Source organism: Dendrobium catenatum, unplaced genomic scaffold, assembly GCF_001605985.2.
Source record: "Dendrobium catenatum unplaced genomic scaffold, ASM160598v2 fragScaff_scaffold_777, whole genome shotgun sequence".
Lineage (NCBI taxonomy): Eukaryota > Viridiplantae > Streptophyta > Magnoliopsida > Asparagales > Orchidaceae > Dendrobium > Dendrobium catenatum.
In genome coordinates, this window is record NW_021319239.1 from 78,957 (window position 1) to 88,878 (window position 9,922).

At 35.0% G+C, this 9,922-nt stretch overlaps 1 pseudogene; it reads left to right on the forward strand.

Moving 5' to 3' along the window:
• The first annotated feature begins 3,854 nt into the window (after positions 1-3,854).
• LOC110098568 lies at positions 3,855-7,593 on the forward strand (annotated as a pseudogene).
• The last annotated feature ends 2,329 nt before the right edge of the window (positions 7,594-9,922 follow it).

Below are 9,922 nucleotides of genomic sequence, written 5' to 3' on the forward strand. Positions count from 1 at the left end.
GTCATGAAAATAGATTTGCAATAGTAGTGAGGCTACCTCATGATCCTCAAGTTCTTCAAATATATTATTTACATCTTTCTCTGTGTACATAAAATTGCCATCCCACCGAGTAAAATGTGGGCGGGATTGTTCATCCTCTACGGCATGAATAGTTGTATGTTCAAGAAAACAGGTCTGCCAAAAATAAGAATAAAATTTTGTTATAGAAATTGGAAATTAAGCAATGACCAGTTCAACAAATTAACAATACTCACAATTACAATGATGACAAAACCATTTGCGTAGCCCAATGCGCTTCCTTTTGATTGTTTGGTTGCTACAATGTTAAATTCATTAACCAGGAATCCCCTAATCAATTATGGCCAGTTAATGTATTGAAACTATCAACATTTTTGACAACTTCCAGGATAGATGATGGTATCTGGAAGTTTGCCATTGGATAAAAAATGATGGATAATAGATAAAGGACGAATCCTTTCACTAGATCATCCATCGGGATTGCATTATCCATTCTCTCAATGTCATGTCGAATATCATTGGACGTTTTGCCAGAGGATCTAGCACTGCCCACGTCAAATATATTACCTCTGTTCGGCATGCTTATGAGTAAGGCAATCTCATTAGAGGTGAATTCTAGCCTATGTCCTTTAATTATAAAGCTTTTCATCTTCACATCCCACTTCGTTAGCAACATGTATAGAAGTAGAGCATTATGTGGTATAAGAGGAAGCCTTAGGAACTAGCTAATGCGCAACTGCCGCAGCCTTTCAACAAATGGTTCTCCAACTCTCCGAACTAGTTGATTACAAACTTCTTTAAAAGTCGAAGTTCTGCATCTGAAATGAATCTTTGGAGTATATCCCTGCATAATTGATACTGAGAATTAAAGACAATCGAAATAGAATTTTAAATTATGACATGATTTCTACCAGTAAAGCTAAATTATCCTGCATTTTTATTCATAAAACCGAGTAATATCGAGCAATACCAAGTGTTTTTAGCCAATAATATCGCTCGGTACACAGACCGTACCGAGTGTTTGAAAAGATTTAACTCAGAATTGAATCAATAAAATGTTTATTAATTTTAATATAAGCTTATACCGACCATTTCTTGCCAATACTGAGCTGTACCGAGCGGGGATAACTGGCAATATCGCTCGGTACACAGCAGTACCGACTGCTTTAAATAATTTAACTCGGTATTCAATCAATACAATGTAAGCTCAATTTATATAAGCTTATACCGACTAGTAATTGCCAATACCGAGCTGTACCGAGTTCGTATAAGTGCCAAAATCGCTCGGTACAGAGCTGTACCGAGTGTTTGAAATTATTTAACTTGGTATTCACTCAATAAAAAGTTTTTTGTTCTTAACTAAGCTTACGCCGAACCTTAATATCCAATACCGAGCAATACCGAGTGTGTAAAATTGACAATATCGCTTGGTACAGAGCAGTACCGAGTTGTTCGAAATTATCTAAGTCGGTATTTTTGTTCTTATCTAAGCTTACATCGAATATTAATCTCCAATACCGAGCAGTAGCGAGTGAAAAACTGCCAATATCACTCGGTATAGAACATTAATCTCCAATACCGAGCAGTACCGAGCGTAAACCCTAACCCTAAACGTTAGCAAAGATGAACATGAGGCATTTTTTAGCAATAAATTAACTAACCTAAGGCATTGTTTCTTCTCGAAAGTTTATTTCTTCGCAAAATCTTGTTTCTTCTCTGAAGTAGATGCAACGCAAATGTAGCGAGCTTGGAAGTTGGAAGAAGATGAATGATTTTCGGAAACAAAGCTTCGTATCGTATAGATGCAAATAAATGATGACTGAAGTGAAAGACGGTGATCTTTATTTCAAAATTATACAAAAATTTTGGGTCCGCTGGGATTTTTAGGGCTACGCTCGACGGTAATTCAAATTTAAAATTCGCACGTGTCATGAACCCAATATTTGCCGGGTCGGGTCAGCGAAAATGAGGCTGCTACGTGGCTCCTTCTTAACGCATACCGAACGTAGAGCTGCGTCAGGTGGGAGGACCGAATAAAAATTTGTGGGTCAAAGCAAGAGAGAGAGAGAGGGAGGTAGTCCGTCTCCTATGTGAGAAAAGGGTTTTGAATCCCTTGCAAACTAGAGAGAGAAGGGAGAGCAGGCCTTCGAATGCCCTAGACGAGAGAGAGAGGAAGGGGGCTTCGACCTCCTTGTTTCCACAAATCCAGAGCAAGGGAGAGGGGGAAGAATGGTCGTGTGAGAGCCTTTTTTGCCAGCGAAACAGGGAGAGGAGTTTTTTTGCCACTAATGTCATTCGTTCCCGCTTCTTCCCGACTCTGCTTTGTTCTTCAAAGATCAAAATGACATTGCTCCCTTCGAGTCTTTATCTGAGATACCGAGATATGCACTAAAATAGACATCCACGCCAATAAGGGGTCTGACCATGGCAGGCTTGGGAATTTGATCAAATCAGAGTCGTTAATTGCATTTCTTGATCTGCTATTGGATTCAAAATTACTAAAAAGCAGTTTGGAATTTATTTAAAATTAATTTAGGCTAATCTGAGTTAAGTTTGGATGTGGATTTGACTCAAATTAGTTTGATTTAAAGGCGTATTATGCTTGATCAATCTGATTAAATCAAATTAAACTCAAATTCAAATCGATTTGGGGAAAATTGAACTCATCGCCGTCAAAATAAATTACTCAGGCGTGATTGAACATGGTCGAGTCTAATTCGACTCAATTTGAGTTGACTCGAGCTCAAACTGGATTTGATGAGATCTAATTAAGTCGATCAAAGGTGCTCGAGGATAAATTGGTGAAAATCGAGGTCAATAGGCTTCAATCACTAGACAACCAAATAAAACTCATGTCTATGTTTTCTTAAAATACATTTTTATTAAAAATGTATATTTTACTGGGTCCGAAGGCTTAGATTAGAAAAGTGAAGGGTTGTATTAGCTAGTTGATAAAAGTGTTAAAACTTATTTAGCAATCATGACATGAATCCTTTAATATATTTTGGTAATACTAGGGCTTGAATTCATAAAATATTGTGCAAGTGCTGCTAGATTAATGCTTGAGTGGGGTTAAATAAATAAGGGTTCTCACATCCGAGACAAATGTGAGCTACGAAACTATTATATATAATTAAAATTTGGATATGAACTTAAAATATAGGTACACTTATAGACAAATTAATAAACTAATCTATATTATAATTCATAGGAAGATAAACATTCTATAAATTTAAGAATCTAAATTGAGTTAGGGAAAAGGTAAAGCAGATTGATAGTTTATGTTTTAAATTATGGTGTACATCTCAAAGTTATATTAGAAATGATTTAGGTGGCATTATAAATAAGAGTTTGAAGGATAATATTATATGAATTGGTAAAAATAGAGATAAAATTATAGCTTTAATATTTATTGTTGATTCTATGATCACTAATATTACAAGTGTTTATTCTCATCAAGTAAGTTTGGATATATGTTTAAAAAAAAAATTAGAATGGCTTAGAAGAATTAATATATATGATATATATTGAAGAAAGATTTTTAATTTAAGGGAATTTAAATGAACATGCGAGTAGAGTTATCAAATATTTTAAAAGTATTCATGATAGATATGCATTTAGAGCAAGTAATTAAAGTGATGAGATCATATTAGATTTTACTTTAGTTTATGATTTGTAATTCTTAATATTTTATTTAAGAAAAGAGAGGGGCATCTCATCACTTAAAAGAATGGACATAGTAAAACTCAAATTGATTATTTTCTCATACAAATATATATATATATATATATATATATAATCCTTCTACATTTCACACCGCCTTTCAAAATCCCCTTGCCACTCGGTTCTCCAGAAAACCCCAAACCCATTTCTCTCGCTTCGACTATGTATGTTGGAAGAAGACGATCTCTGGAAGCAATTCCTTGAACAATACGACGGCGGAGATGGCGATGTCCTAAGTGTTCCCTCGCAGGTGTTCTCAGACTCCTACCTCATCGTCTTCGTCATCGCCAATATCGTTGGCCTCCGCTACTACTCCGGCACCATCAATGGTCGGGAGCTTGTGGGTCTTGTCCGCGAACCCCTCAACCCATACGATCCTAATGCCATGAAGGTACTCAACTCCAGTGCAGTTCAAGTCGGTCACATCGAGCGCACTGTGGCGGCTGTCCTGCTCCTCTCCTCGACTCGCGCATCATCTCTGTCGTGGAGGCCATCATTCCCAAGCCCCCGCCTAGTGGCAGAAGTCCCTACCATATTCCCTGCCAAATTCATATTTTCGCCCTCCCTGATGCCATCCCCACAGCCAATGCGCCATTGAAAACGGCAGCCTTCATCTCTTCACTCCCAATGACCACGAGTTTGGCCTATCTGAGTTTGACATTATCAATGAGTCCACCTCCACTAATGTTTTCAAGGAGCGATGAAGGGTCGATGAGATATTTGCACTAGTGGGGAAGGAGGGGAAGGGGATTGAGCTTCTTGAACCTCCTAAGGATGTCATCTTGACGAAGCTGTTTCCTCACCAGAAGGAAGGGTTGGGTTGGTTGGTCCACAGGGAGAACTCACAGGACCTGCCATTATTTTGGAAGGAGAAGAATGGGGCCTTTCTCAATGTGCTGACAAATCACTTGACAAACGACCGGCAGAGCCGCTCAAGGGTGGAATCCTTGCTGATGACATGGGATTGGGTAAAACCCTCACTTTGTTATCTTTGATTGCTTCTAATAAACCAGTTAGTAGTGTTTCTTATACCCTGGTAGACGACGTTGGAACATCTAGCGCAAGGAAGCACAAGTCTGGTAAAAAAAGGGTTGTGAGTTCTAGGAAGAAACGTAAAATAGATGTTGATGATTATAATGGTGGCATTTTGGATAGAAAAGATAATGTTTCAAGCCCCAAAACAACTTTAGTTGTTTGGCCATCATCGGTCCTTACGACTTGGATATCTTAACTGAAGCAACATACTAGACCTGGTAGTTTACAGGTGTATTTGTATCATGGGGAGCGCAAAAAAGAAGTGGATTTGCTTCTGTGCCATGATATTGTGCTGACAACATATAAAACTTTGGCTTTGGAGTTTAGGTCATCACATTCCCCACTGAAGGAGATAGAGTGGTTGAGAGTTATTTTGGATGAGGCCCATGTTATTAAGAACTTCTTATCACAACAAACTAAAGCAGTTGTTGAGTTGAAGGCTGAGAGGAGGTGGGTAGTAACAGGAACTCCAATACAGAATAATTCCTTTGATTTGTACTCTCTCATGGCATTTTTAAGGTTTCTTCTATTCTCAATTAAGAACTATTGGCAGAGACTTGTCCAACGTCCATTGGATCAAGGGAGCGCTAGCGGAATAGAACGCTTACAAGTAAGAGAAATTTTATTTGTTGTTTATTTCTTGTTTTTTTTTTTCAACATCTTTTCCATTTTTTCCCTACTCTTAGTGCATCTCTTTGATATAATTTTTGGGTTAAACTAAACCAACTAATGGATCACCCAATATCTATGTGGAACATAGATTTTGATTGAATGTTACTAGCAGTACTGCGAAGAGCGGCGTGTTCCACTTGCTTTGCCAATCTCTATTCGTAAGTGTTATGTTTGTATTTATTTTGGATTTTAATGTCTAATATTATAGCTGGTAGTGGCTAGAGGAGGATTTATGAAGCTGGTCCCTCGTAGTTGGGATAAAAGTCAATGATGTTGAATGCATGCGTTGATTTCTTGAAAAAAAAAAACACTTGAAATAGGGTTTTTTTTCTCCTTATTTGAAGTAGTACATGAATTAGTTTTTGCTTTGGCCTTATATGGAGGATTTCCTATTTAACTATTATCTACCAACATTGGTTCTTATTCTAAGACATGCGAGCATATTTAATTTAATCTCACATTGGATTAGTGAAAATATATTGGTGCATAAATACAAGTGGTTGGATTACACCCCCACAAACTTAAACTTTGGTTGAAGGTATGTTTTATAATGGGTGTAAAAAAAGAAAAAAAATAAAAAAAAAAGAAAAAAAAAGGGTGTATCAGGCTCTATTTTAGTTCCCTTTTGGTTTATCCTCTTTTACAAATGATGTTATCATCTTTAATCTATTTTAAGTGCTAACATAACATAGTTCATATAAAGCTAATGATGATAAAGACTAAGGACCTTACTGATGTTATGTACCTAGATTGCATTAAATTGTCATTTTACTTCATCGATAATTTAGTATTTATGCAATTGGAAGGGTTGAGAAGGGGGTTAACTATGTCCAAGTAAGCCCAATTTACACCTCATGTTAAAGAACTGCATCTGAATTTATATCAATATAGCTCTTTTGCACTAGTAACAACTAAAGCTATTTTAAGCTAAATCATGATTCAAATGCATTGCAAGTTTCAATTATGTGTTATGCTCTTGGAAAGAATGGAATGAGACAAGAAGATGTGATAGGATTTGTATTTATGTTCACATTTGGAAATGTTCACTTTTCAAAATTTGTCAACATTCAAATAGTGTTTCTATTTGTTTGGGAAACAATGCAATAAAATGCATAAAATAGAAACAAGATGGAATGAGATGCCACAAAATTTATGCTTCCATTAATCAATAAAAGTTTCTATTTTCTACTTGGACAGTTGGTCTATAAAACTTTTGTATGACCGCGGAGCATGTCACTGTGGAAGATAATACAAGTAATAAAGTTAAACTGCCGTTATTTTTTTTTCTTGAAGGAAAGGCAGTCTAGAATGTAGAGAGTGCCTTTTAACTAATACGATTCTATGTATTTCTTTGTTTTGTAGGCCTTGATGGAAAGTATTTCCTTACGGAGAATGAAAGGAACTCATAATGGAAGCAATAGTTTGGTTGGCCTGCCATCAAGAACTGTTGAAACTTGCTTTGTGGAACTCTTTTCTGAAGAACCTGAGCAGTATGAGAAGATGGAATCAGAGGCAAGAAGTACACTGAGGGAGTATATTAATGCTGACACCATATTGCGCAATTACTCTACTGTACTGCACATTATATTACGACTTCGTCAGATCTGTAATAATGTGGCTTTATGCCCCTCGGACCTCAAATCACTAATTACGTCAAACAGTTTTGAAGGTATGTCTTCTACTAGCTTGTTTTTCTTCTTCTTTTTGGAACATTTAATTTAATTTCTGATTGATATTTATACCATATTTCCTGATGAACTGGGCAAGGTTTCTCTTTTTTATGTTTTTATTGTAACCTAGGAAAGCCTATAAGCATTTACTAGCAAATTGTAGTTTCTTTTTTTTTATTATTATTGATAATTGGAAGGTGGAGTTCCTTGGAAGCGACGCGTTGTGTGGCCTGAATATAATAACAAGTGAGAAAGGGCCGCTGCATGGCTCCCGGATGCAGTGTTAAATAGGCAAAAGTTCCTACATCATGAACGAATGTGGGGAAAGAAGCTAGTCCATAATTCCAAAATTAGGAAAGAAACTTGAAATATAAGTTTCCTTACAGACAAATTAATGAAATTAATAGATATTATGATTCATAGGAAGATTAATATTCTTTGCATTAGAGAAATTAAATGGGTTTGAGAGAAGGCTAAGGAGATTAATAGTTTAAGATTTAAGTCATGATATTCTGGTAAGACTCATACCAGAAATGGTTTATGTGTGATTATAGGCAAGATTTTATAGGATAATGTTGTAAAAATTAATAGAATTAGAGATAGAATCATAGTTTTAAATATTGTTGTTGATGCTAAGATTTTTAATATTATAAACATTTATACTCAAGTAGGTTTGAATATATATTCAAAATTAAAATTTTTGAATGACATAAAAATATAATAGAAAACATACATCTGAAACAAAGTTTTTTATTGGAGGATATTTAAATAGACATATTGGTAGAGAGATAGATGATTTTAAAAATATTCATGGTGGTTATGACTTTGGAGCGACTAATGAATGTGGTAAGACCATATTAGATTTTTTTTAGCTTATGATTTTGTAATTGCTAATACCTTATTCAAGAAAAGAGATGAGCATTCATCACTTACAAGAATGAAGGTAGTAAAATCATTTAGATTACAAAGATTGTAAAGTTATTTCGAGTGAGAGTTTATATACCCAATATTTCTTATTAGTTTTGAACTTTAAGATGAGTGGGAAGAATATTAAAAATAAAATAGATTGTTATTTTAGGATTAGATGAGAGCATTTAAAGAATATTAATAAAATATTTTTGAGAGTAAGATTCTATATCTCAAAATTTTGTTTGTGTATGAGGATGCTAATGTTACGTGCGAAAAAGTAATTAGTGTTATTAAGAATATTGTAAAAAATGTACTTAGAGCATCAAAGAGAAAAACTATTAATAATAAAATTAGTTGGTTGTGGAATTAAAATGATCAAAAAAAGATTAAAAAAATAAGAATATTTATTATAAAAATTATTTTTGTTGTAAAAATTCAAATAATTGAAAAAGATATAAAGAAGCAGTAATGAGTCTAAGAAATCAATTTGCAATGTAATGATTTATAATTTTATATAATATATTTGATACTAAGGGGAGCAAAAATATATGTATAAGTTAGCTAAAAAAAGGATATGAGTAGTAAGGATTTAGTTCAAGTGAAGTGTATCAAGGATGAAGATCTAAAAGTATTTTTATTAGAAGAGGATATTCAATGAAGGCGGATGAGATATTTTGCTAAATTTTTTAATAAAGACTTTGAGAATGCGATTGACTTTAATGATCTTAGCACCCTAAATGAAAATAAAGTTTTTATTTTTATTGGTGTATTCATGGTTCAAAATTGTGCAATAATAAGCGTGCCTCAGTGCAATTCAGGCCTTTTGCGCATCAAGGCGAACACTTTGAACTTGATACACAAGGTGTACACCTCAAATAAACACACGGACACGCACCCGACACGGCACGAACACGTATCTGACACGGTCCTAGTATGTCCCATTTAGAAATACATAAAATTTAATCGGACACGCGTGTCCAATACGTGTGTCCGGATATTTAATAACTAAATAAATAAATAAAAAAATTCTTTTTATATCTCCGCTCAGAGCACCCAAGCCCTAATTTCTCCCTTCTTATTTGGCAGAGTTTCCTTCGTATTACTTTAATGCAATGAGTGAGGCGAACACCTGAAGCGATATGGCTAGCATGATTCCCTCATCATTTCCCTTCCTTCGTCATTTCCGCGAGTGCGTGAGGCCAAGCCGAGCACTCCTTCCTTGTACCATCGTCGTTTCTGCACACTGCCGAGACCAAGTCGCGAACCATTTCTGCGCGCAGGCGAGCCAACTGAGCATCTCATCAAGTCCTGTAAGTGGATTTCGCCATTTTTTCACCCTTCGTTAGTGCTTGCAGTATTTTATTGAAGCAATAGGATACAAGAGGATTTTTGGTGAATCATGGAGTTGGGCTGAAGAATTGTTATGTTTTTCTTCTAGAATAGTTCATAAATATTTATCTTAATAGGAAGAGAAGTAGAAGGAAATAAAAACAAGAGGAAAAATTTAGAAATAAAACCAAGAGGAAAACTATTTGGAATTGATTTCATAAAATGTGTTAACAAATATGTGATCTTTCGGTATTTACAGAATCCATACCTAACACCACACAAAGGCTTTACAATATTAAAGCAAAGTAAAAAAACTACCCTACACTACAACAGTTACAAATTAAATATGTTGGGTTAGTTACAAATACCAACAACAAGAAAATACTAATAAATAGATATAAAAATATACTAACAATCTCCACTTTGTTTTATATCAAATTTGATCAATTTGGAAGTACATTTAACATCTCCAAACAGTAAGGTAATTTTTATCAAATCTTCATCTTTTATCAAGGAAGACCTCACTTTATATGGCAAAGGATAACAAGATGTGGGATATTGTTGGA